Here is a 26,798-nt window from a genome sequence, read left to right on the forward strand (position 1 = left end):
TCCCCATCCCCATGCAGGAGTTTCAACCACGGCAGCAGAAAGAAAACTCAGCAAAAAGAAATGGGGGGGGCGGGGGAAGACTTCAGGACCAGATTATATTTGCATACACACACCTAGGTGTTCAGCAGACAGAGCTACATTGCCAAAGTGATCCATTTTGGCTGGCTTTGGGATACAAATCACTTTGAATGCAGGGGTAATGAAATGTTGTCATCCTTACAGTATGAATAAAGGGCAGCAGAACTGTGCTTAGCATGCCCTGATTGAAGGGGTCACCCTAACCTCAAACCCGCTTGCAAAGCAATGGGTAGGGATGTCACAGCCCAGTGAAAGTCAGAGGGGTTAGGGAAAGGTGGTCTTATCTAGGGGTGTGCTTTGCTTTAAAGGGTCCTAGATACTATTTGGTTCTTTTTTTCTTTAGTGTTCAAAGGAAGAGTTGAGTAAACTCAATTAAAAGTTCTTGTTTCTGTTGAGTAATTACTGGAGCTGAAATCACTGATGAGCAGCTCTAAGCCTTCAACCTGGTGCAAGGGCAGTGTTGCAATGAAAGGCAAGAGGCAGCAGTAGATGGGTCTGTTTTATATTGGTAAGAGGAACCCATAGACATTGAGCCCGAGCCCTTGTTGCTGCCAGCTCCATCTGGCAGATATGTCTATGGAAAAAAGTGAGGCAGATGGCAAACAATATACATTAGAGGTTATGAAGTGTAGGAAATTGATAAGGAAACTAAAGACATCTAGAAAAAAAATCCATGGCTGCAGAACTAAGGACAATTAGGAGAGATTTTTAAGTATACCAGGAACAAAAGAAATCTCAATAATGGGACAGGCCCATTACTAGGTGTAAATGGTAAAATTGTTAATAAAATGATACAGTAAAGGCAGAAGTGTTTAATACATATTTCTGTTCTATATTTGGAAGGAAGCCAACTGATGTATTGGGATTGCATGAGGATGATGAACTGCTTCCCCGTCTATTAGTAACTAAGGGGGATGTTAAAACAGCATCTGCTAGGGATAACTGTTATAAAAGCATCAGGACCAGATAACAAGATCCCTAAAAGAGTTGGCTCGTGAAATCTAGACAATATCAATAAAGCTCATGCTATATGGACAGATATAACTGACAGATTTCAAAAAGGAATGATCAGTGGGAATAATCTTTGAATGGAGGTGTTTCTAGTGGAGTTCTACAAGGCGGATGATATTTAATATTTTTACCAAAGGTCTGGAAGTAAATATAAAATCACCACTGATGAGATTGGCAGATGACACAGAGATTAGCAGAGTGGTAAATGAGGACAAGGCAGTCATCCAGATAGTCTGGACTTCTCAGTAAATTGAGCTCATTCAAGCAGAATGCATTTTAATACAGCAAAACTTTAAGTCATATATCTAAGAAGAAAGAATGCAACCAAATGAGATCTCCTGGAAAACACTGGCTCTGAAAAGGATGTAGGGATCATGAGATCCCAAAGCAATGCTGTGGTAAAAAGTACCTTGGAGAGGAGTAATGAGTAGTACTAGGGAAGTGTATACTGGTAGACTTCATTGGTAAAACTGCTCCTAAAATACTGCTATGAAAAAACTGGGAGATATCTGTATTAATTTTATGAAAGTTATCTCCATGGATTTGGTGGTTGGTGTACTGCAGGCTAAAAGGTAACTGAGGGCATGTCTATACTTCAAAGTTAAGTCAATTTAAGGTAAGTTTACATCCAGTAATTAAATTGGTTGTGTGTGTGTGTCTTCACTAGCAACACGTGTATTGATGCACAAAGCAGTGCACTATGGGTAGCTATCCCACAGTGCAACTAGCCACAGCGGGTTTTGGGAAGAGCTTACAACACCTCATGGGACCGAAACATTGATGCAGGGGGGAATGGGAACATGGCTTTGGCTTTCCATGATGCAGTTTCCTCCCTCCCTCCTTACCCTGATATCAATGGCACTTTCTCATGCCTTTTTTTCAAAAGCCTAGCTTAGCCATGTGTATGCCATACCCCAAGAAGTATGGATCCCACTCAGCTGTGCACTGTTGTGAGCATTAGAAACAACTTTTGCCTTATCCTGCAGTATTTCCAGTGCTGAGAAAGGCACCGCCATGTGGAACATTGCCATGTCATGCAAGCAGCCCTACTGCAAGCCATAGGATGAAAAAATTCCTGGTTGCTGCCGGCAGTCATGCAGCAGCTGAAAAGGCTGGAGCACTATTTCTGGTCCTGGGAAACCAGCACAGAGTGATGGGATTGCATTGTTATGCAGCTATGGGATGACAAGCAGTGGCTACAGAACTTTTGAATCCATAAGTCCACTTTCCAGGAACTATGTACAGAGCTTTTCCCAGCCCTGAAGTGCAGCAACACTAACATGAGACTTGCTCTGACTATGGAGAAGCAAGTGTTGATTGCTCTGTGGAAGCTTGCAATGCCAGACTGCTACCGTTCAGTGGGAATCAATTTAGAGTTGGTAAATCCACCATGGGCTCTGTTGTGATCCAAGCATGCAGGGGCATTAATCGACTTCTGCTAAGAAGGGTAGTGACTCTGGGCAATGTGTGGGACATAGTGGATGGTTTTGCTACAATGGGGTTCCCTAACAGCGGTGAGGTGATAGATGGCATGCATATGCCTATCTTGGCAGCAGACCACCTTGCCAAAGAGTACATAAACCGTAAGGCATAATTTTCAATGGTGTTGCAAGCACTAGTGGATCATAGGGGGCATTTCACCAACATCAACGTGGAAGGGTCAGGAAAGATATGTGATGCGCGCATCTTTAGGAACACAGGTCTGTTCAGAAAGCTGCAATCAGGGACTTTTTCCAGATCGCAAAATAAGCACTGACGATGTTGACATGCCAGTCGTGAACCTGGGAGACCCAGCCTACTGCTTGCTCCTGTGGCTCATGAAGCCAAACATCAGCCACCTGGACAGCAGTAAGGAGCATTTCAACAACAGGTTGAGCAAGTGCAAAATGGTGGTGGAATGTGCCTTTGGACGTTTAAAGGGTTGCTGACACAATTTGCTTACTAGGTTGGATTTCGGTGAAAGCAATATCCCCATTGTTATCATTGCCTGCCGTGTGCTCCATAATATCTGTGAGGCAAAGGGAGAGAAGTTTCTGCAGGGGTTGGGTGTGGAGGCAGATAGATTGGCAGCTAATTTTGAGCAAGCAGATACCAGGGCAATAAGAAGAGCCCAGCAAGGAGCTCTGCATCTCCTGGATGCTTTGAAAACCTGTTTCAGTAATGTGCACCGCTTATCTGTGTTGCTCCTTTCCCTACCATTCCCTCCATCACACCAATTTCTCTGTAACTCCTCCACACACACACACACACACCTCAATGATTGGAATAAATAAAGAGCATTTCATTCTAGAAACAAATACTTTTATTGCACACACATACATTACTTTCCTGTTCTTTCTGTTTCTTTAACCTTGGGCAAATGGTGGAATAATATTGGGAGGGGAGAAACCAAGTCAGTTTGTCTGTGAAAGCACAGAAGTCTTGCCCATCAAAGGGCTTTGAATGGCTGCCTTTTGTTCTTAGTACTCGCCTCAGTGTTGAGTGGAAGAGATACTGCACACCCCACCCCAGCTCCTGGAACGTTTTGGGGAAGGGAATTGGGAACAGGGCAGTGCTTGCAGGCAGTTCTGCAGGAGCTGCAGAGCGAGTTTAGCCTCAAGCTGCTTTTCCTGAAGCTCAACCGGATGCCTCAACATGTCTGATTGGTTCTTCATAATCTCATCCTGCATGACATGCTCATGCTCCTGGAATGCTCTCCTGCTTTCCATGTCTATGTCCAGTTTTTCAGTTAATGAAATCCTCCAAGCTCTTAGCCCTGTCTCAGCTGTCCCAGAAGCCTTATTGTCTTTCTAAACATGTCATCACACTGTAATGGGATCCCTGGGGTGCAGCTTGGGACTGTGGGACCACTGTGCCCCCTGAATCTCCAGCCTGAGCTATCTCTTACAATGCTTTGCTAGTGACAAGCAGCAAACCCCTGCAGATGCTGTTATCACTCAGCACAACAGCATGTGGGGTCCCACAGCCAGCTATATTGCATGAATGCTCCCAGAGACACTCATGAATCACACAGGGAAAAGCACCAGCCAAATCCCCCCAGTTCCCAGCCTTGTACCTCAGGAATATACTGTCTGATGAGCAGTACAAGTTTATTAATTGGTTCATCGCTTCATCAATGAAAAGTGGCTACACACCAGCCTTTGTAAACCTGTGCAGATTTACCAAACATATCAGGCAAACTCACTGGTAAAGATAAACAGTAAAACAAGTTTATTGACTACAAAAGATAGATTTTAAGCAATTATAAGGGATAGGCAAAAAGTCAGAATACCAAAATAAAATAAAATATAAGCATGAAGTCTAAACTCTCAACCCTATTAGACTGGGCAACATCTAGATTAAGCAGTTTTTCTCACCGCAGTAGATATTGTAGTTCATAGTACACAGGTTTCATCCTTGAAACCTGGGCCAGTCTCCTCTATTGGAGTCTTCAGTCTTCTCAGTGTCCTTGTTGCTTGCAGCATAGGTGAGAGGAGGAAAAAAGGCGAAGTATGGGGGCACTGTGGTCTGTTTTATATTCTTAGTCCCACCATGTGCTTGGAGAACACAAGTCCAAGCATGTCTGGTGGTCATTGCTGAGTCACCAGGCAAGGTTGAGCAATTCCCCTGGTGCGGCCTTGTGCAGCTGAGTCATTGCATTGTAGCTCCCTTGCTTGGACAATGGCTGTTGAGGGTTGTTTGACACCCACCTGGGCGTTGGTTATCCCCCTGGTTATTGTCTTTGGTGAGCACTTCCCAAACCCACAGCATATTTTTGTGACAGTCATACAACACAATTTGCATAACTTCATTTTCATTAATGATATGCAGATGTAAGTAGAGTCAGGATGAGCTCTACCCTGATATCTAGTGGTGAATTGTGGTGAGTTGTGGAAAAGAACTTCAGGGGCTGGTCTTGTTTGCATAGGCACACTCACCCCGCCTAGCATGAGCCACAGCTGCCCAAATGATCACTTTGACTGTTGTGGGATGCCCAGTTTCTCTGCTATTGGGGCAGGAAGAATAAAGTGTTGTTACCCTGATTATGTGAATCAAGGCCAGTGGAACTGTTTTATGACAGAGGGACTCACCATCAACTAAGTAGCACTTGCTAGACAAGGGACCTGGGTTCCAAAACCCAATGGCAGGAGAGAGGCTGGTGGTAGGTATTAGAGAGCATGGGCTTTTTTTGAGGACCTGAAACACCAATTACATCCTCTTTCTCCACTGTTGAATAGTAGTGCTAATTTTGATTTTTTAAAGAGTTTAATTACAGGTTGCTGTTTTGAATCCACTTTGGGCTGATGGTTCACCAGCAGTGGGGCTTCCCTACTACAAGCTGAAATTACTAAAGAGTTGAGATCACTGAGTGCTGTGTTAACTAGTGGAGGAGCCTGAAGATATTTTGCTAAGCTGCTGGCAGAGCAGTGTAGTTTGTGGGATGGTTGGAGCAGACTATGGGATGGCAAGTGGAGTGAAGCAGAGTGGAGCTGAGCAATTTGTGGGATGGTTGGAGTGGCCTGTGGGACAGTGAAGTGAGTGGACTGGGGCAGGGTGGAGCGGAGCAGTTCATGGGATGGTTGGAGCGGCTCACAGGATGGCGAGTGGAGTGAAGCGGGACAAAGCAGAGCAGTTTGTGGGATGGCTGGTGGAATGGAGTGGCTCATGGTGAAGGCTGCAGCAGAACCCCACGGAGAGGCAGGACAGTCAGCCTTGGACCATGTAAGGTGCCCCTTAACACCTCGTGCGCCCCTTCCCCCCCATTTCTACCCAGGCTGGGTGGGTAAAACTCTGCAGATAAACTTTTGAACTCTGGGGCTGCACTGACCAGGGACAAAGATTTTTGTGGTGTTGGACTTTTGGGTGATTTTTGGGTTGCTGGACTCAAGAGACTTTTGGAGTGTTGGACTTTTGGGACTTTGGGGTAATCTTTTGGGTGGTTGGATTTAAGACCTTGAGGGGAAAAGGATACTGTTAAACTTACTTGGGGGTGCGTCTTTTGCCCATGGTTTGTGTTATGAATCCTGTTTGTGGTGTTTCTGCAACATAATGTCGCATTGTTTCCCTTCTTTATTAAAAAGATTTTGCTACACTCAGACTCTGTGCTTGCAAGAGCGGAAGTATTGCCTCCTAAAGGCGCCCAGGGGATGGTATGTAATTGTCCCAGGTCACTGCGTTGGGGCTCGAGCCGGTTTTGCATTGCATTATTGAAATGGAACCCCTGGATACTGAACCCGGCCATTGTTGCTGCCAACTCAGACGGGCAGAAGGGTTAAACATATTTAGATGGAACAGTGGGTTTGAGCAGATCATAATCTTTACCATGATACCTCACATGGTATGCTTTGCATGAAATATCACAATTGTATACAAATGATGAATATGAAGGTTAAAGGGCATTTCCCTGGGGTGTAGAGCATCACACACACATCCTCTTTTCCCCCCTTCTAATTAGAGCCCTGTGCAGATACAAATTTATACCTGCGGATGCGGATATCTGCAGATATAAATCGATATCTGCAGAACCTGCAGGGCTTTCTTGGGAAGTGCATCAGCAAAAGGAGCTGAACATGGAGCCGCCACTCTCAGGAGCCAGCACCCCACGCTGGCAGCTCCTCTGGCGCCGCTGTACTGCCCCCAGCCCTGTCCTCTGTTGGGGCTATACAGACCCCAGACAGGAGACGCAATCACACAGACAGCTGCATGGAAAGGACAGGGGTGGGGCTAGGGACGGTACAGCCATGCCAGACATAGTAGTCACCCTAGTCTGGCAGAATCTGAGGTCAATGCCAATCCCTGCCAACCAAACCACCCACGTGTTAGGGAAAACATGGTGGAGGGACCCTGAAATCACTTTGGGTGGTGGATCACATGCTCTGTTGTTTGCGGTATGAGCACTTGTAATGAAAACTTCCCCCATTTCCCCTAGGTGACCCTGTGTGATATCAATCTTCTGAGGGTAGCAGAGATGTCAAGGGAGCGGATGCTGCAAGCGTCTGGATACAGACCTGGTCCTTATGTTGCTCTGCTGTGTACCACGGTGATGCCAGGAGAGTTAATACTGGAGTGGCATGGGAAAGTGGTCCTGTCATGGTGGAAGAAATAAAGCAGCCTTCCTCAGAAACCTTCTGCAAAGGATTGTAGAGTACCTCCATGAAAGTTTCCTAGAGATCTCCACTGAGGATTCCTGGGCATCCCTATGCACATAAACGGTCTTTTCAAGGGGGCCACCCTCTGCGTAGCCAGAGCAGCCATTGGGAAGCAGATACTCACTACACTTCACTTTTTCTTTACATTAAACATAAAATATAAGAGTATGTAACCCCTACAGTTAGATTGGAATTGCATACCTACCAGAGGTGCCTTCCCCAGCATCATGCTGTCCTGCAAACAGTTGGACTTTAGGGTTAAAAACAGTTCCTGGCTCTTGGGGTGAATAGATCCCCAGCTCACTTGTCTCCCATTCTCCTCCTCTTCCTCATCTAGAATGTTCTCCTCATTGTTTCCTGAGGTAGCCTGAGACTCAGACTCCTGGGATGTGTCCATGCTGTATTTGGAGGTAGTGGTGGGATCGCTGCCAAGAATCACATGCAGCTCATTGTAAAGCTGCATGTTTGTGGTGCAGAACCAGAATGACTGTTTGCCTTCCTTGTCTTCTGGTTCACCTGCCAAAGTTCTTTGATTTTCATGTGGTACTGCTGCGTATCCCTGCTGTAGCCCTTCTCTCCTATGCAATCTTTTCATAAATCTCTAGTTTATCGTGCTGCATTGGAGCTGTGCCTGCACAGACTCTTCTCCCCACAGAACAATAAGTCCCATCATCTCCTGTGTACTCCAGGCTGGAGCACATTTGGGGTGTTGAGTCACCATGATCACCTGGACTGGTGAGCTCTCCATGCTGATCAAATAGGAAATGGGAATTCAAAGTTTCTGGGGCTTTAACAGGGGAGGGGCTGTTTCCTGTGTACCTGGCTTCTGTGCAGTGGAGTTGAAAACGATGTCCAGAGAAGACACAGTGGAGCATTGTGGGACACCTCCTGGAGGCCAATTAGGTGTTTTTATTCTAAGTAGCCTCAGTGAAGCATTTGGTCAGCTTCTTGAGAAGGGATTATTCTCAGTAAGTGCCCAGTCAAGAAACACTTAACTGACCCCACTAGATATGCCCTCCCAGTTTAACAGCAAACCATCAATAACTACATTTTGTGTATAGTCTTTCAATCTGTTGTGTACTCTTTGTGACAAAGTGGAGATTTTTTGTATTATTTTTATGAATCCTAGGGATGCCTCCATTTTCTTCTGTACATGTCATTGCTAGCCAGAGGTTAAAAAGAGTTATCACTGCTCCTGGAACAGTGCAATAGACAGGAGGTTTGTGTGTGTCACCTCACTGTCTGGGGGGCGGGGGGATGACTACATTCACTAAAGAACTGGCTCAAACTGATACAAATCAACAGAGAGTCCAGCAAGACAAAGAGATGCTCCAACAACTGAAAAATCAACAGCTAACAGCAGAAAACTCCAGCAGCTAGGATTTGGGAACTGAGCTGGAGAAGGTGTCAGGACTATGGCTTAACTTCGGCTTCTCTGTGTTAATCTAAAGTCTATAAAATTCTGTGTGCTAGGTGACTAATAAACAATTACCTTGTTTTGAAAAGGCTGCCTGTGTTGCTGTAAATACTCGCTGAGAGCATTGCACACTCTGAAGGGGCACAGAACAAGTTTGGCTTGGCTGGATTCACTGCAGGGAGCCACAGAGGCAGGGAACACTGGTGCTGAAGGCCCAGTCTTGGAGGCCAGGGGCCTGCCCTGTGGAACTGTGTGAGTCCTTGGGACCCAACACACTAAAAGGGTCACTCCCAGGAGCCTGGTGACAGGCAGGGGCATAGACCAACCCCTGTAACTCCGTGACAGTGTCTTCATTGTAATTTCATTTTGAACGTATTTCCCTAGTTTGCTAATGAGAATATTATGTGGGCTGTGTCCAGGGGTGAGCTGGAGCCGGTTCGCATGAACCGGTTGTTAAATTTAGAAGCGGTTTTAGAACCGCTTGTTAACTGGCTTCCCTGCGAGGGAAGCTTTGATGGGCTCCGGCTGGGAAGCCTGTAATTCCTCCTCCCGGCCGCCGGGGGGCGCTGCGCTGTGCTGCGGGAGCCATGTGAGCTGCCTCCTGGCCCTGTTGCTGCTGCTCCTCGGACCTCTGGCCTTGGAACTCCTGCTGCTGCCTGGTGAGTCCCCGGCTGCCTCCTGCTGCTCCCAGCCGCTCCCCCCGTGTGAGTATCTGCACCCCTCCCCCGCCTTCCCTGCCCCCAGCCAGCCCCTGTCTGCAGCCAGCCCGTGTCACACTCCCTGCCTCCAGCTAGCCCTGCCCCACGCCCCTGTCTGCAGCCAGCCCCATGTCCACTGGTGCCCTGCAGTTCTCGGCACTAACCCTGCACACCTGTTTCACTGAGGGGGGGGCAGGGAGCAGCTGGGACCCACACGTGCACACCCTAGGGTGACCAGACAGCAAGTGTGAAAAATCGGGACAGGGAGTGAGGGGTAATAGGAGCCTATATAAGAAAAAGACCCAAAAATTGAGACTGTTCCTGTAAAATTGGGACATCTGGTCACCCTAGCACACCCCAAGGGAGTGGCGGGGACCCACATATGTGAAAAGGAGCTCATTTCTAGTTCAGCCCCATCTTTTTAAAAAAGAACTTTAGGTAGGTTAACATACATCTGTATTTTCCTGGACATGTCAGGCTTTTCAGTTCTTAAATCGCTTTTCAGTTCTTAAAAATTCCTCCCAGGAAAATACGGACGTATGGTAATCCTATTGGTACAAAAAATACATGCTGTGGCACATCCCTTAAATCAGAACTTTTTATAGGGAACCGGTTGTTAAGATTTTAGCAGCTCATCACTGGCTGTGTCAAAAACCTCACTAAAATCGAGGTATTTCATGTCTACTGCTTCCCCCCATCCACTAAGCTATTAACACTGTGGTTGGTTTCACATTTGTTCTTGACAAATCCATGTCGGCTATTACTTATCACTGTATTGTCCTCTAGGTGCTTACAAATTGGTTGTTTAATAATTTGTTTCACTATCTTTCCAGGTATTGAAATTAGGCTGACTGGTCTATAATTCCCTGGATCCTCTTTGTTCCCCTTTATAAAGTTAGGTACTATGTTTGCCCTTCTTCACTTCTCTATGACCCCACCCATCCTCCATGAGTTCTTGAAGATAATTGCTAATGGTTCCAAGATTGCTTCAGCTAGTTCCTTAAGTAACCTTTGCTTACCTGAACACATCTAACTTATCTAAATATTCTGTTTTCCTTCTTCTGGTATATGTTCCTTTCCTCTTTTTGTTAATATTAATTGTGCTAAGCACCAGGACACAATTAACTTCTTCAGTGAAGACTGAAGCAAAAATGGACATTAAATACCTCAGCCTTCTTGGTGTCATCCATTAATAGCTCTCCTTCCATGCTAAATAATGGAGCTATACTTCCCTTAGTCTTTCTTTTGCTCCTAATGTATTAATCAAACCTCTTTTTATTGCCTTTTTGTTCCTTACTAGGTGTAACTCATTTTTACCTTAGCTTTTATGATTTTGTCCCTACATGCATGCGGTTTTTTGTTTTTGTATTCACCTTTGGTAATGTGTTCATGTTTCCACTTTTTGTAGGATTCCCTTTTGATTTTCAGGTCATTAAAGAGCTTTTGATGCAGCCATATTGGCCTCTTTCTACCTTTCTTTTACATTGGGATAGTTTGCAGTTTTGCCTTTAGTATTGTCTGTTTAAAAAACTTTCAGATTTCCTCAACTCCTTTTTTCCTTACATTTTCTTCTCTGGGGCCCATACGTACCACTTTATTGAATCTGTTTTTTTAAAAGTCCATTGTCCATTCACTGCTGCTCTCACTCCTCCTGTTCCTTAGGGCTGGTCCACACTAAGAAACGGGGTCGAACTAGGGTACGCAAATTCAGCTACGTGAATAGCGTAGCTAAATTCAAAGTACCCTAGTTCGAACTACTCACCCATCCAGATGCCGCGGAATCGAAGTCCGCGGCTCCAAGGTCGACTCCGCCACCGCCGTTTGCAGTGGTGGAGTACTGGAGTCGACCACGGCGCTTCAGGAGTTTGAACTATCGCGTCCAGATTAGACGTGATAGTTCGAACTCCGAGAAGTCGAACTCACTGCGTCGACCCGGCTGGTAAGTGTAGACTAGCCCTTAGAACCATGAAAGTTATCATTTAATAATCACCTTCACCCATAATGGCCGCCCACCTTCCAAGTTAATTTCTCCACATTCCAAAACAAGAAGTTATCCCCAAGAGATTGCAAGAACTTATTAGACATTTTGTGTTTTTTTTCTGTATTACTTTTCCAACAGATGTCTGCGTAGCTAAAGCCTCCCATTACTACCAAGTCTTATGTTTTGGATATTTTTTGCTATTTTCTCTAGAAATGCCTCATGCACCTCCTCCTCCTGATTTGGTGGTCTATAGTAGACCACTATCATGACATCTGCCCTGGTTTTGCCCCTTTTATCTTCACCTAGAGAGTTGCAACTGGTCTGCCTCTCTCCTCCTTCTGGATCTCAAAACAACCGTGTACATTCTTGATGTACAATGCAACACCTCCTTCCTTTTTTCCCTGCTAGTCCTTTTTGAACGAGCTATATGTCTCTATACCAATATGCTTTAATTAAAAAAAGTTTTGGACTCAGCACAGGGGAAACTGTGTTCTAAGGGAAGACAGACACCTCACCTGGAATGAAACATGACTAACTATATTATACTGCCACCTGTAAAAGTAAACTGAAGCATCCAACTGCAAGTCCTGGGAGAGCAAAAGAACCTGCTACAGCCTGGAACCCCATCTCCTCTCCACAACAGTAAAGATTGGGAGAGAATATGGCCAGTTTACAAAGACTCTGAAAATATAGAGGAATTTTTATCTACCTTCAAGGTAGATTCACAGGGCTCCAGATGACCCATGAATGCCTGTCCTGTTGACCAAATTGTCTGGGAAAGCTAGAGAGGTATTTAATGAAATGGGAGATAAGGAGGCTTTGAATTATGTAATGTTTAAAGAAGCTGTATTGAGCTAACTGCCTCCCTGAGACGAGGGCTCAGTGTTTGAGACATTTAGCCACCAGGCTTGGAGCTCTGAGCTTTGCAGCCAAGCAGGTGATGGAACGTCAAGTCCTACCTGCAATGGAGCTCTGAGCCCAGCCCAGACTGACATGGTGGGCAGGGAGCTCTTCTGGAAGCCAACAACATAACTATCAGCCACAGGTAAACAAAAGGCACTAACAGGGGACTGGGGCCACCCACAGCAAAGAGAGGGACAGAGCAGGTGACAGTGTAAAGTAAAGAGAGAGAGAGCATGAGCACCAGACACTCAGAGCCAGGGGTGGCGCCAGCCTCTTCCTAGTTGGGGCACTGAGGTGGGCTAGACAGAAAATTGGGGGTGCTGTGCAATACATCTTGTGGGCATACATACTTATTTGTTTTAACAATATGCACTTAAACGTGTTTTATCTCTGTTATCCTGAAAAGAAGAATAAAAATATATACAGACCAATCAGTTTTAAACTTCATATAGGGCAGCTCACTGGTACAACATTTATGCACAGAAAATCAATAGAAAAAAATCTAAGTAAATAAATATATAAATAAACTAATAATATTAACAAGAACAACAACAAACAAATGCAAACGGGAAAAATACTGGTTAAATAATACTAATTGCTAATTACTTTAAATCAGAGAGTGTACTGTATTATATTTTATAATTAGCCATTTGCACACACAAAAGAAATGAAACACACACACACTATTTAAAGCAAAATAAACAACTCACCAAATCTAAGTAAGTATCCCTTTTATTCCCTAGCTGATCAAGCTAGTATTTGCCTTCCAGTCAAATCAAAATCCAATAAAATATATACAATCTGAAAATTCAAAAACATTTTAAAGCTGTTTTTGGGGGGAACAGACCACAAACAAATCCCAGTGTTTATATTCCACAACTCACTATTCAAAAGAACAGATCTGACCTGAGAGCAGGAGAGGCATACTGACGTGCAGGCTGCATGTGACACAGGTGCTGCTGCTCTGCTCAAGGGGTGAGCACTGGAGGAGCTCCCATCACCCCCATTTCTGATGGAACTCAGTACTCACCCTACAGGACAGTAATGTCAGGGCAGGGAGGGGAGGAGAAGAAATGGAGGGTTAGAAGTAAAGCTCTTCAGAGAAGGCAAACGGAGCTCTCTCTCACCCATGTCCAGCAGATTCCCAGCACTGCCATGGCAAGGCGGTACCGCTCGCAGGGATGCACTAGCTGGCTATTTACAGGATAACAATTACACAGTAGCGATGTTAGCAGTAAATGTTATGAAATAACAAGAGCCTAAATTCTCAAAGGTATATAGGCACCTTTAAGGGTCAGGGTAAGGTATTTTTAGGAGCAAGTGCTAGGTAGTGACTAGATATTTAACAGGAATGGGACTGCTAAATATTTATATCCATGAGGAATACATGATCATTACTTCTGCCTCAACTAAGTATGTGGCCAAGCTAAGACAAAGGGGGGTGGATAGCTCAGTGGTTTGAGCATTGGCCTGCTAAACCCAGGGTTGTGAGCTTAATCCTTGAGGGGGCCATTTAGGGAACTGGGGTAAAAAAAACTGTCTGAGGATTGGTCCCGCTTTAAGCAGGGGGTTGGACTAGATCAAGGGTCCCACATCCTGGCCCCCGGTGGAGCACCCGCCAAAATGCCACCGAATTTCAGCACCATTTCGGCAGGGACGCCTCTTGATGACACTGCTTGTCGCTGCCGTGGTCCTTCATCAGGCGCCCGCCAGACAAAAAGGTTGGGGACCACTAGACTAGATGACCCTGATAATCTATGATTGCAGAATAAGATAGATAGATGATAGCTCTAGATATTATACAGGGAAATTTTGTGAACTATTTATAGCTTAAATAGCTATAGATAAAAGTCACCCAGAGTGGCTGGGGATTATCTCCAGGGACAAGTTCTGCTGGATAGCGATGTCAGGGTTCAATGTCAAGAAGAAACAAGGGCCCAGCCATCAGGTTAACACCGGGGATTCTGTTCAGCATTCAGTGTTACCTGCCCTATAACATTTCCTGTGTTGTGACTGAAACTAAGTCACGACATCTGCATAAACCCTCCCCTACCTCCTCACTAGTTGATAGCCCAAGTCAAATCCACATCCCATACAATAATAGAGACAGATTTATTAGTAATCAATCAATTATATGTCCTCCCACCCATCCATCCTACCTGCATTACCGTGGGGCTCTGCTCCTTTACAGGCATCATCGTCACAGAAAGAGAGAGGGTTGTTTGGACATTACGACTCTGGGGCCTGGTCTACACTAGGACTTTAAATCGAATTTAGCAGCGTTAATTCGAATTAACCGCTCAACCGTCCACACTAGGAAGCCGTTTAATTCGACCTAGAGGGCTCTTTAGTTCGAATTCGGTACTCCACCCTGACGAGGGGAGTAGCGCTAAATTCGACATGGCTATCTCGAATTAGGCTAGGTGTGGATGCAAATCGAACTTACTAGCTCTGGGAGCTATCCCACACTGCACCACTCTGTTGACGCTCTGGACAGCAGTCCGAGCTTGGATGCTCTGACCAGCCACACAGGAAAAGTCCCGGGAAAATTTGAATTCCTTTTCCTGTCTGGACAGTTAGAATCTCATTTCGTGGTTGGACATCGGGGCGAGCTCAGCAGCACCGGCAGCGATGCAGAGCTCTCCAGCAGAGGAGTTCATGTAATCTCTGAATAGAAAGAGGGACCCAGCATAGACTGACCGGGAACTCTTGGATCTGATCGGTGTGTGGGGCGATGAGTCTGTGCTTTCGGAGCTGCGCTCCAAAAAACGGAATGGAAAGACCTACGAGAAGGTCTCCAAAACCATGAGAGACAGAGGATACAGCCGGGATGCCACGCAGCGCCGCGTGAAAATCAAGGACCCCAGACAAGGCTACCAAAAAATCAAAGCGGCAAACGGACACTACGGAGCCTGCCACCACTGCCCCACCAGCGACCATGGACTCTGACGATGGGACAGTGTCAACGGCCAGTTCCTCGGCGATGTTCGCGGACGGGGAAGATGAGGAAGGGTTTGTGGAGGACGAGGCAGGCGACAGCGCTTACAACGCTGGTTTCCCCGACAGCCAGGATCTCTTCATCTCTGTCACGGAGATCCCCTACCAACCCTCCCCGGCCATTAACCCGGATCCTGAATCAGGGGAAGGATCACTCGGTAAGTGCTTTAACCATGTAAACTTTTATTCTTAATATAACAGGAATCTGAAGTATGTGAAAAGGAGGTCTCTCTATATATGGGGATAGAACAGAAATCCTCCTGGGAGATCTCCACGAAGCTGTCCTGGAGGTAATCGAAAAGCCTCCCCAGGAGGTTCCTGGGGAGAGCTGCCTTATTGGGTGCTCCGTGGCAGCACACTTTTCCGCGCGAGGCTTTCATGAGGTACTCAGGGAGCATTGCCTCCCCGAGCACGGCTGCATAGGGCCCTGGTTTGTGCTGGCTTTCACGCAGCATGCGCTCTCTATCTCCTTCAGTGACTGTCCTTAGGGTGATCTCGCTCGGAGAGTCCTGCATCTAATTAGGGGAATTACTGTAATGTTACGCCTGGTCCAGAGTATTTTTCAAAAAACTCCGGACAGACGGCATAGCACAGACTCAGCACGCTGCTGCGTGACGAGCGTAACGGAAAGCCAAAGAATCAAATGGACGCTCATGGAGGGAGGGGGGACTGAGGACGCAAGGTATCCCACAGTTCCTGCTGTCTCCGAAAAGCATTTGCATTCTTGGCTGAGCTCCAAATGCTTCTAGGGTCAAACACAGTGTCCGCGGTGGGTCAGGGCATAGCTCGGCAATTTACGCACCCCCCCACCCCCAGAAGTGAAAGGGAAAACAATCCTCTGTTGACTCTTTTACATGTCACCGTATCTTTACTGAATGCTGAAGATAGATGCGATGGTGCAGCACTGAACACCGACATCCTCACTCCCCCCACGCTATGGATGGCTGATGGTACAATAAGACTGATATCCATCGTCATCATCAGCCTATTGGCACATGGGGCAGTGCAAAAGGAGTGGTAACCATGCGTACTAGAATCAGTGAGGTCGATCAAGGGCGCCTGGCCCTAATTTTTCCTGGTAGATGGTGCAGTATGGCTGGTAACCGTCCTCATCATAGCAACAGGGGGCTGAGCTTCATCAGCCCCCACCCTTCATGTGTAAAGAAAAGATTCAATTGCCCCTGGACTAGCAGCAGGATTCTGGGCTCCTCTGCTCCACACTCCTTAATGTCCTATCTGGACTATCATAGCAACTGGAGGCTGCCTTCCACTCATTTCTCACTAACAAGGCACTGTGTCTTATTCCTGCATTCTTTATTACTTCATCACACAAGTGGGGGGACAATGCTATGGTACCCCAGGAAGGCTGGGGAAGAATGGAATGAACAGGTGGGGTTGTTGCAGGAGCACCCCCTGTGAATAGCATTCAGCTCATAATCTATGCAGGATCTGACACAGAGCAGCTGTGCTCTCTGGTTCTCTGACACAGTGGTTCTCTAGTACACTTGCCCATATTCTAGGCAGGACTGATTCTATTTTTACATACCAAAAAGGAGGAATTGACTCAGGGAGTCATTCCCAATTTTGGCTTTTGCGCCCCTGGCTAAGAGCAGCCAGGGGCACTTATGACAGCAGCAAATGTTGCAGTGCAAAAGGACTAGTAACCATGCCCATCTTATTACCAATTTATGGTATGCTAGATGGTACAGTATGGCTGGTAACTATCTCTGCTATCATGCAAAAGCATGCTGCTGTGTAGCACTGCTGGACCGCCTCTGTCAGCGGCATCTAGTACACATACGGTGACAGGCACAAAAGGCAAAATAGGCTCCATGGTTTCCACGCTGTGGCGTCTGCCAGGGCAATCCAGGGAAAACGGGCTTGAAATGATTGTCTGCTGTAGCTTTCCCGGAGGAAGGGATGACTGACGACATTTACCCAGAACCACCCGCGAAAATGGTGTTTGCCCCATCAGGCACTGGGATCTCAACCCAGAATTCACAGAGACAGACTACACTGTGTTCATTGTTCGCCAAAATGTATCTTTGCAAGGAATTCACTCCCTTTTTCCCATCACACAGCTTCGACTGTCTCCAGACCTGCCACAGCATCCCCCTCACAGAGGCTGGCAAAGATTAGGCGGCGAAAGAAAAAGACAGGGGACGAGATGTTCGCTGAAGTTATGGGGTGCTCCCGAGACGAGGCGGACCAGCAGAGCCAGTGGAGGGAGACCCTCTCTCTGTACCAGCGCTCACACAGCGAATGGGAGGAGAGGTGGCGTGAGGAAGACAAGCAGTCGACTCAAACGCTGCTTGGACTAATGAGGGAGCAAACGGACATGCTCCTGCGCCTTGTGCATGTTCTGCAGGACCTCAGGCAGGAGGACAGAGCCCCCCTGCAGTGTATCTGCAACCGCCCTCCCCCGCCACAAAGTCCCATACCCCCCTCACCCAAAATAACCAGAAGGAGGGGCGCCAGAGGCCGTGTAAACTGTCACTGCACCCCAGCAGAGTGCTCAAGTACCGAAAAGCTCTCATAGCCTAATTTTTGAGAAGTCCTTTCCTTCCCGCCTCACCCAAGCCCCCATCCCAGTTTCATCCCCTAACTGTCTAGTTGATAATAAAAAATACTTTTCTGTTAATTACTTTTTCCGTCATGTTCTTTTAGAGGAGACTGTGTTTGAAGGGGGGGAAGTGGGTTGGTAATTTGACAGGACAATCACCTTTACCAGGGTACAGACATGGGGGCAGGATCAGCAGCAGGTCACACACACACTGCAGTCAGTACGCACCCTGGTCGGTATGGGAGGTGGTTTGCAGGTTCTGTGTGGGTGGGGGGGGGTACGTGACTTTGTAGCGGGGGAGGGGGGTTACAGATCTCATGCAACGGTCCCTGTCCTGGACCACAGAGCCACGCAGCAGAGGAATCTGTATCCGTCCTCCCCCGCCACAAGGCCACATAGCCCACGCACACAGAGTCCCAAAAAGGAGGGATGGCAGGCTCCGTTGAAACATCCAGTCCGGCACTGCAGACCGCTCTGGGAGCAGGAGCCTGTCATTCCTCGAGTTTACAGGCGGTCTTTACATCACCGCACACCCTACCCAGCACAGTCCGTGTCCCAGTTTCAACCCTGTAACGCAAAGTCATCAATAAAGAAACCTTTGTAAAGTTACAGTGGAACATGTATTTTATTTTTATACGTGTGTTGGAAGTTGGGGAAGCGGGGTGGGCGGGATATGTAACTGCAGATGCTAGTCAACAGTAACTTGGTAAAGAAACAGGGGCAGGTTCAGCTTCTCTGTAAAGAAACTGAACAGTCACAGGTCACGCTGCTCACTGCTCGCTGGTACTTGAAGAGTTCCTTGTTGCTGTGCAAGGCGCCTGCACAGAGCTTCACGAGCCAGGGCATTAGCGGGTAGGCTGGGTCCCCGACGATCACTATAGGCATCTGCACATCCCCAAGACTTATTTTGTGGTCCGGGAAGAAACTACCTTCCTGCAGGCGTCTAAACAGACCAGAGTTCCTGAAAACAAGCACGTCATGAACTTTGCCTGGCCACCCGACGTTGATGTTGGTAAAACGTCCCCCATGGTCCACCAGTGCTCGCAGCACCATTGAAAAGTAGCCCTATTTCTCAGCAGCTGACTGTGGAAGAGGTGGACGATAAGGTGCGAGGAGTTGACAACGGCCATAACTGCAGCGGGATACGTGCTCAAAGTGCTGTGGCGCCCGCGCTGTCACTGAGCAGAAAAGTGCACGAACAGATTGCCCGCAGGCGCTTTCAGGGAGGGAGGGAGGGAGGGAGGGCGTGATTGACGGTTCAATGATGACAGTTACCCAAAACCACCCTCGACACATTTTTCCCCCAGCAGGCATTGGGGGCTCTACCCAGCATTCCAATGGGCAGCGGGGAGTGCGGGAACTGTGGGATAGCTTCCCACAGTGCACCGCTTCCAAAGTCGATGCTGGCCCCGTTACTGTGGACTCAGACAGTCGAATTAGTGTATTTAGTGTGGATACACAAATTCGACTTCATAAGGTCGATTCCACAAATTCGAATTAAGTAGATTCGAAATAGTCTTGTAGTGTAGACGTACCCTGGTACATGACTGGTTTCTGTAGTTGAGAGTTGATAAAAATCTTTAGCCCCACGTCCTTGCAAAAGAAAAATCAGGTATGTCACCTCCTCTCATTCTAGTCAACAAAAGCAACATGTCCAGGTATGTCTGCCTATTTCTCCCCTTGCATACAAGCCCCCCAGTTACACCCCTTTAATTACCCTAGTGTGTCCAACACCACAAGTGGCTGTCTAAAATCCAAGCACTCAATGACACTATCGCTGCCGAACTGGACTCTTTAATATTTCACAGTGCCACCTGGTGGTGAGACAAGAGCAATAACACAGCTAATAGAACTCCATTTTTTATTGGAGAACAGTGTTGTGGTGACACTGGGCTAAAGGGTATGTGTGTTCTGATAAGAGGGGAAATATAGTCTTCTTTTAGGGAACCAGTTCATGTCAGTACCCCCTTGCAGCTCCAAAATCCAGAGTTCCTTATTATTTATTTAACAGGAGTGCCTGGGAGCCACAATCAAGGAGTAGAAACCCATTGTGCTCATAGGAAAAGAGGGGGAAAGTATTATCTCAATTTTACAGAGAGAGAGAGAGAAATAAATTAACCTGCTTAAGGTGGTCACACAGGAACCTGTGGCAGAGCAAGCAACTGAATCCATTTCTACTGAGCCTCAGCCCAGTGCATGTACCCAGGACCATCCAGGAGATGAACATAATCCCCCACTTGAAGGAATCTGATTGGGTGAGTTACCAGACAGAGATGAGTGGGGAGGTGCACTGTGATGAGTGGAACTGGAGGAAGAGAGTCTGGTGTTAGGAGGGATCTATTAAAGGGCTGGCAACACAGGCATCAGCATGGGCTGTACTAACCTGCCCGGGATCCTGGGTATGTACTCACATCACTAGCTTGTTCTGGGGTCTGTGCCTCCACGTCTTCATGCTCTTTTCACCTGTGCTAGCTAGATTAAAGCCAGAGGTGAAAGTAAGCCGGTATGGTAAGCAGCTGCAGGGAGCCCAGAGCCCTTTCCATTTCTTCCCCCCTGCCCCCCCGCAGCTCCAGGAGGCAGGCTGGGGCCGGGATTTAAAGGGCTCAGAATTTCCTGCTGCTGCGGGGAGCCCCGAGCCCTTTAAATCCCCCCCCCCACAGCTCTGGCGGCTGGGCTGGGGCCAGGATTTAAAGGGCTTGGGGCTCCGTGGCGGCTGGAGCCCTGGGGCTCCCAGCCACCTCTGCAGCTGGGAGCCATGGGTTGATTTAAAGGCCCTGGGGCTCCCAGCCACAGCCGATGCCCCAGGGCCTTTAAATCTTGAGAGCCCCCCCGTCTTCCGGTTGCCTCCGGCAGTACCGGTAAGTCCTGTAAGTTACTTTCACTCCTGATTAAAGCTAGTGTGGGCCTGCCTACCAGAGCTGCAATCACACCTAAGACTGCACTGTAGTCAACCCCTCTCTCTGATGTAGAGGCAGTTGTGAGGTAGCAGATATTTTGTGTTTCAGTTCAGATGCAGAATGTTACCTAGCAAATTACTGCACTGTACTCTGTCTCTTTTTCAACCTAGAATGAAAATTTTACTCTTCAGATGGAATTTCCAAAAGGGCTCGAGGGAGTTAGCAGTGCCAGTTTGCAGTACTTTATTGCAAGTCTTGCCATATTTGGTGTTTCCTGGATCCATGTGGTTGCAGGAGAATCTCAACTTTCATAGACATGGGTTTAACTCCTAAGAACCTGTGCTGGAGTCATTTTGAGTTAGGATCATACAGAATACGTATATATTTGGGACTTGTAGGGACATGAATAAATGTTGTGCTGTGTAGAATGAATTATTATTAAACATCTTTCTACAGTGCCCTAAATGTATACTGTTTTTACAAACACAGATAAAGTGAGTTCCCTGCCCTCAAGAGTTGATGATATAAGCAGGACAAGTGAAACAAAAAGATGATATTGGGTAACAAGATAAGAGAGGTTGGGGGTTATTGGTGAGGTGCAGTGGGTTTTCAGCAGGGATTTGAAGCAGAAGCTGGAGGGCTATTAGCATATGAGAACAGGGGGAAGGTTCAAGGCATCGGGGCAGCATGACACAAGGCACAAAGCTGAAAGGGAGGAGACAAAGCAGTAAGTCTTAAGGACATCTGATAATCATGATGACCATGGCCCTTTAGAATCTCCTGTAACACTAATCATCTAGTTCTTAGCAGGAAGCCCTAAGAAACTCTGCTACCACTGAGCCTCAGTGCTTTAGAAGGATGCTCTGTGATGTACCAGTATCCCTACCAGTGATGATCACAACCTAAGTTGGACATACTGAGAACAAATGTTACAACTCACAGACAACTGATAGTCATGGTACATGCATAATTTTAGGGTTGGATCCTGACCTTAGGTTCTCCCTAGAAGCAGTAGTAATACAGTGCAACTATGGAGCCACCCAGCAATTACATTAATTTGGGGGTTGGAGCCTGGTCTCAGTTGTGCCACCTAGAAGCACAGCAATGATATTAAAGCTGAGTTTGGAGTTAGGCCTCATGGTCACTCTGCAGCAGCAGGAGGAACCCAGAGCTGTGTTTTGGGCCAGCAGTGATGTCAGTAGTGGGTGGAACCAGGTCTTGGTGTTTCTAGCAGGACTCCTCTCCCTGCAGGCCTATAGAGCAACCCAGAAAGAGCATCAGTTGGGGGACACTCATGTGTCCCTAGCAGCAGCTGATTGTCCCTGCCTGCAGGCGATAGAACAGCCCAGCTAGGTACTAATTCTGGGATAGAGCAGGTCCCAAGTAACAGGTGTTGCAGAGCAGCCCTCCTAGCAGTGTGTACTGCAGCTGGGCAATGGTACTAATCTGGGGGATAGAGCCAGGCCTCAGGTCTCCCCAGCAGCAGCAGATTGCCCCTCCCTGCAGGGCTATAGAGCAGCCTGGCTAAAATGTCATTCTTGGGGATGGAGCCAGACCTCAGGTGTCCTCTGCAGCTGCCTGGCAAAGGGGTTAATTTCCCACTGGTCGGCCCAGCCAAGAAGAAGGTAGCTCTATTTAATACCACCTTGGAAGTATAGCATCCAGAGTGCAGTGCTACAGCATCGGGGTGGGATGGCTTCTGGTGTCTCCTCCAGCCCCTCTGTCCCAGTCCAGTATTAACACCATCTCTATGCAGAAGCAGGTCCAGCATGAAAGCAGACTCCATGCTCAAGGCAGGGCTGAGCACCTGGTCCAGCTCTTCATAAACTGGATGTGTTCTAGGTGAGTTCCCAGGTTGGGAGCTGTGGTCTTTAGTCTTGCAAAACTTCGGGTGCTGCTCAGTTTTGAAATAATAGTTCACACCTAATTGGCAAAGACCTACTCATGAGTGAGAAAACCAAAGCACAAAGTGGTCAGATGACCTAGAAGTGTGGCTTCATTACACAGGCACAGGTCCTGGGCTCAAATCCCAGAGGAACCCTACTTTGGGGAGTGAAAATTATGGCAACTTAATTTTGACAAGAAAACCTCAAGGCAAAGGGAAAATGTTTCTTTACAAGGATCATGGCACGTGGGTACCTAAGACATGCAGCTCTATGGGTCCGGCTTGGGATGTGGGCAGTGGTTCATTTTGTTCCTTGCCAATGCTTGTCTGTTGTGAAAAGAAAAAGTATCTTTGAAAGTGTCAACTGATCTATTGTGTCTGATTTCCAAATGCATAAAAATAGTGTTCATCACTTCCAAAATAATAGGTCATGTTCATCCCTGTGTTATGCACATTAATCTAATTGACTGCTCTACATAGATGTCTCTTTGGTATACAAATAAAGCACATCCATGACTCTACATATGTGTTTGTGTCATATGTACATAAGTTTCATCCACTGCATTCAACAAGTTCACAGTTTCATGCTCCTGTTAGTGCCTGCCCCACCCCCCGACTCAGAAATCTAAAGCAGACACCTCTCTCCTACCAACAAACTGTGGCTGACCCTAGATCAGGAGCTGGAAACTTGCCTCCTGCGGGCTGCCATGCATAGTGTGTTGACCATGGGCATGGGGACGGACACCACCCACATCCAGATAGATCATCAGCCTACTCCTCAGTCCTAGGAGCAAGAGTGGCCTCTGGTCTCTGCTGCCTTAGTTTGCTGGAGCAGCTGAGGTTAGGAGTGGGGTGGGCAGAGATGGGAACAGGCGAGGAGCTTGGCTGAAGGGCAGAGAGTAACCCTTCTCTTCAGGGGAAATTATGTTCCTCCATCATGGGAATCCTTCCCTCTCCCCCTTCCATATTCTGTGCTTTGGTGCCTGGACACTGCCCAGAAGCCCAGCTAGCATCCATAGTACCTTAGCTGTTCCATACCCGTGATAAATTGGAGACCTGGGCTATAGTCAACACAATGAAATCAAACAAAGACAAGTGTAAGGTGCTACACTTTGTGAAGAAAAACCAAACAGAATGGGGGAAAACTGGCTTGGCAGCAGCACTGCTGAGAAGGATCTGGAAGTTGTGGGGTATCAGAACCTCAACATGAGTCAGCAACAACGTTATGTTGTTGCAAAAAAAACCAACCCCAAACGCAACAAATGGCTGATTACTATTCATGGTCTCTTCAAAGACCCAAACTGGATAAAGGAGATACTCACAGATTCATGGGGGTGCCTCTTCTGAGCCAAAGTGGTTATGAACTAGTAACCACAGAAAACACCTTGGTGGTGTTTGAGGGCCTGCTCACATGCGAGAGCTCACGTTAGAGTTGGGGATCCCTGGTAAGCTTATTAACCTTCATGTTAATTTATTATTGTTTTAATATGTTTTCTCTGTAATGCTTTTACTTTAAGAATAAATGTGCTTGCTTAGAAAGGGCTGTATGATAGCTTAACTATAGGCAATTATGCTGTTTACAGTCTGTGAAGAGACGGCAAAACAGGCTGGCTTAGACAGTCTGTTTTGCTGAGGAATTCACAGTGTAGTCAGGAAACTGTGCAACCTATAAATGCCCTGGTCAGAAGGGAGAGAGATATGGGTTTCCACCCAGGTGACAGCTGGGGAGCTAGATATCTGAGATTGGTGGACACAGAGGGAGAATACAGGTGCCCCTGAACTATGACACCTAGTTATCATCCAGGCCTGTTGTAGGAACCCCAAGTTTATGCTCCAGGAGCTCACAGGCAAGTGATATTTGTGAAGTGTCTGCAGTCCCCTTGTTAGGACCATTCCAGGCCAGTGAGATTGTTGCTGCATCAGGTATTAGACAGCCAGCAATGGGCCCCCAAGGCTCTCGTGAGAACACTTGATGCTGAGAGACAGGTCAGGCTGGGAGGGCGTCTAGGGAGGAGCAGAGGGAGTGCATCAATGAGAGTACATGCTCTGGGAAGGCACTGAGGGCACTTCTCCCACATCACCCTCTAGTGGTGGCCCCCTGTTCTTGTGGAGAGGGGGAGGCTGTTCCTTAACCACATTCAACTTCTCAGTTGTACTTTATTGAGACTGATGGTCCCATTCCTTCAGGAAAGGCCCTGTTGGTTCAGACTCCCAGCTGGGTTTAGAAACACGTCAGTCAGGCCTCAGTCAATAGCAAATTGACAGCTACTGTCGATATGTGCCCCCTCTCCACCACCATACCTTGATTCATTAACAGATAGAGAGCAGCAATAGCGGCTGGGGGACAACATGAATATTAAGGGGGATCAGAAAAGAGCATTAAAGGTTTCGGGCTGGTGAGATCTGATGTGGGGTAGGAGAGATGTCTTGTTATTATCATTGCAGGTCTGGAGGGGCAAGAAGCTCCCATCTGGGCATATTACCACCCCAGCTTGAAGGAAGAAGGGAAGGATGGGGACCCTTCCGCACTCCCAGAACCATCAGCTGGTCCAAAGAAGAGCTTACCTGCCTCAACAGAGCCTGGGAGAGTTTGGACAGCAAGATCTGGCTGAGAGAGAACTGGGATTGACTCCATGCTGACTGCTGCAATGTCCTTGGGACATCCCCTTCCAGATTCCTCCACCCCGCAGATTCCTACCAGGAGTTTGGAACCACCAAAGAAGAGATGGACCCAGAAAATCCAGCTCCGGTCTTGTACTGAGCTTTTTGCCTGGTGGGAATTTCTTATGCAGTGAAACCCCCAAAGTATTATGGGGCAATGGTGACACAGGGAGAGGATCTGCCCCCCTGCAGCCTCAGCTACAGCCGCCAGAGAACCAGAGATCCAAACATGAGGCGCTCAAGCATAGGAACGTCTGAGGTGTCAATGTGGTGGACGATGCTGCATTGCCTGAGCCTCCCCTACCCTCCTCTGCAGTGAATGTTGAGGAAATGTTACAATTATATTTCCTGGGGTCTGCACCTTTAAATATGAGGAGTCTTCCTGCCTTCCTCCTGGATGGGCCAGGCTTGGAACACAGCGCGGCCCCCCCACTGATCTCTTCTTTGGTGTTTTTCTGACTATGAAATAAATCAAGACTGACAGGGCCTTTGAAAAAGGTTCTTCTCTATTTGGGGGAAGTAAACCAAGGCAAATACTAAAATACATCATTGTACAGGAGTAAATGGGAAACTCAAACAACAGAAAATGGTTAAGGTAACTATCCACATAGAGACAGAGGCAAAAATATTATCAACCCTCCCCCTTCCCCTCCCCCAACGTAAGCACACACACATTGTCAATATGGAACAAAGCCCAATACATTTTCTGGATTAATGCATACCCTAGATTCATGATAGTTATGAACGCCCAGTAGCAGGACCCTATGCATATTTTGTGTTTTCTGGGAGTGGGATTTAAAAGGTTTCAGGACTTCTCACACACTTCTGACTCCAGATCAGAATGTCCTAAGGTGCATCCCGGCACAGGGCCCCATGGCATGGCAATGCTGTCACCCTGCCTCAGTTTCCCCTCTCACAGTTCTATAAAGTTCCCACACTCATTAGGTGGCTGTTAAGTTCCCCTGCCTTGGAGCAGTTACAGCACAGAAATATATTCTCTTCTTCACCCTCACAGCAGGGCTTCCCCACCCACTCTCCTAGCCCAGCCCTGCTATTCTTGGAGCAGGACTTCACCAGCCCATGTGGCCCCTTTCCCAGGGTTCCACAACTACCCCTCATGTCCAGCTTTCAGATCCCATCTTCTCATCTCCCAGCCACTGGCTCACCCACCAGTCCTGCCTTTGGCTCCTGCCCCAGCTTTCCTGAGGCAGGGAGCCAGACGTAGACATAGACAGCTGCAGCGGCACAGGAGCCAGCAAACAGAGCTGTAAACAGGGGAGTTTCAATGGGAGTTCTGTTGGAGGAGAAGGTTTTTGTATTTTGTGTATTGTACTTTGTAGTTATATGTGTGGAGGCTGGTAGGGGCAGTGTGCTGGGAGAGAAGCTGAGCCCTGATTAGGGGGTGGGGCTTCTCTGCTTAGGGGTCCTATAAAGGTAGCCAGCTAGTCAGGCAGTGGCATAGACAGCTGCAGCGGCATAGGAGCCAGCAAACAGAGCTGTAAATGGGAGTTTCAGTGGGAATTTACAGGGGGACTTTGCGGGGGAGACTTAGAGACCTAGGCAGAGGAACTGACAGGCT

At 47.4% G+C, this 26,798-nt stretch overlaps 1 long non-coding RNA gene across 2 annotated transcripts; it reads left to right on the forward strand.

Moving 5' to 3' along the window:
• The first annotated feature begins 19,309 nt into the window (after positions 1-19,309).
• On the forward strand, positions 19,310-21,871 carry LOC123355907. 2 transcript variants are annotated; one of them, XR_006575230.1, is made up of 3 exons: positions 19,310-19,388; positions 19,788-20,031; positions 20,844-21,871. It is a non-coding gene; the product is annotated as an uncharacterized LOC123355907 (long non-coding RNA). The 2 variants fall into 2 exon arrangements; XR_006575231.1 differs by having other exon boundaries at positions 19,874-20,031.
• Positions 21,872-26,798: the final 4,927 nt, after the last annotated feature.

Source organism: Mauremys mutica, chromosome 1 (assembly GCF_020497125.1).
Source record: "Mauremys mutica isolate MM-2020 ecotype Southern chromosome 1, ASM2049712v1, whole genome shotgun sequence".
In the NCBI taxonomy this organism is placed as follows: domain Eukaryota; kingdom Metazoa; phylum Chordata; order Testudines; family Geoemydidae; genus Mauremys; species Mauremys mutica.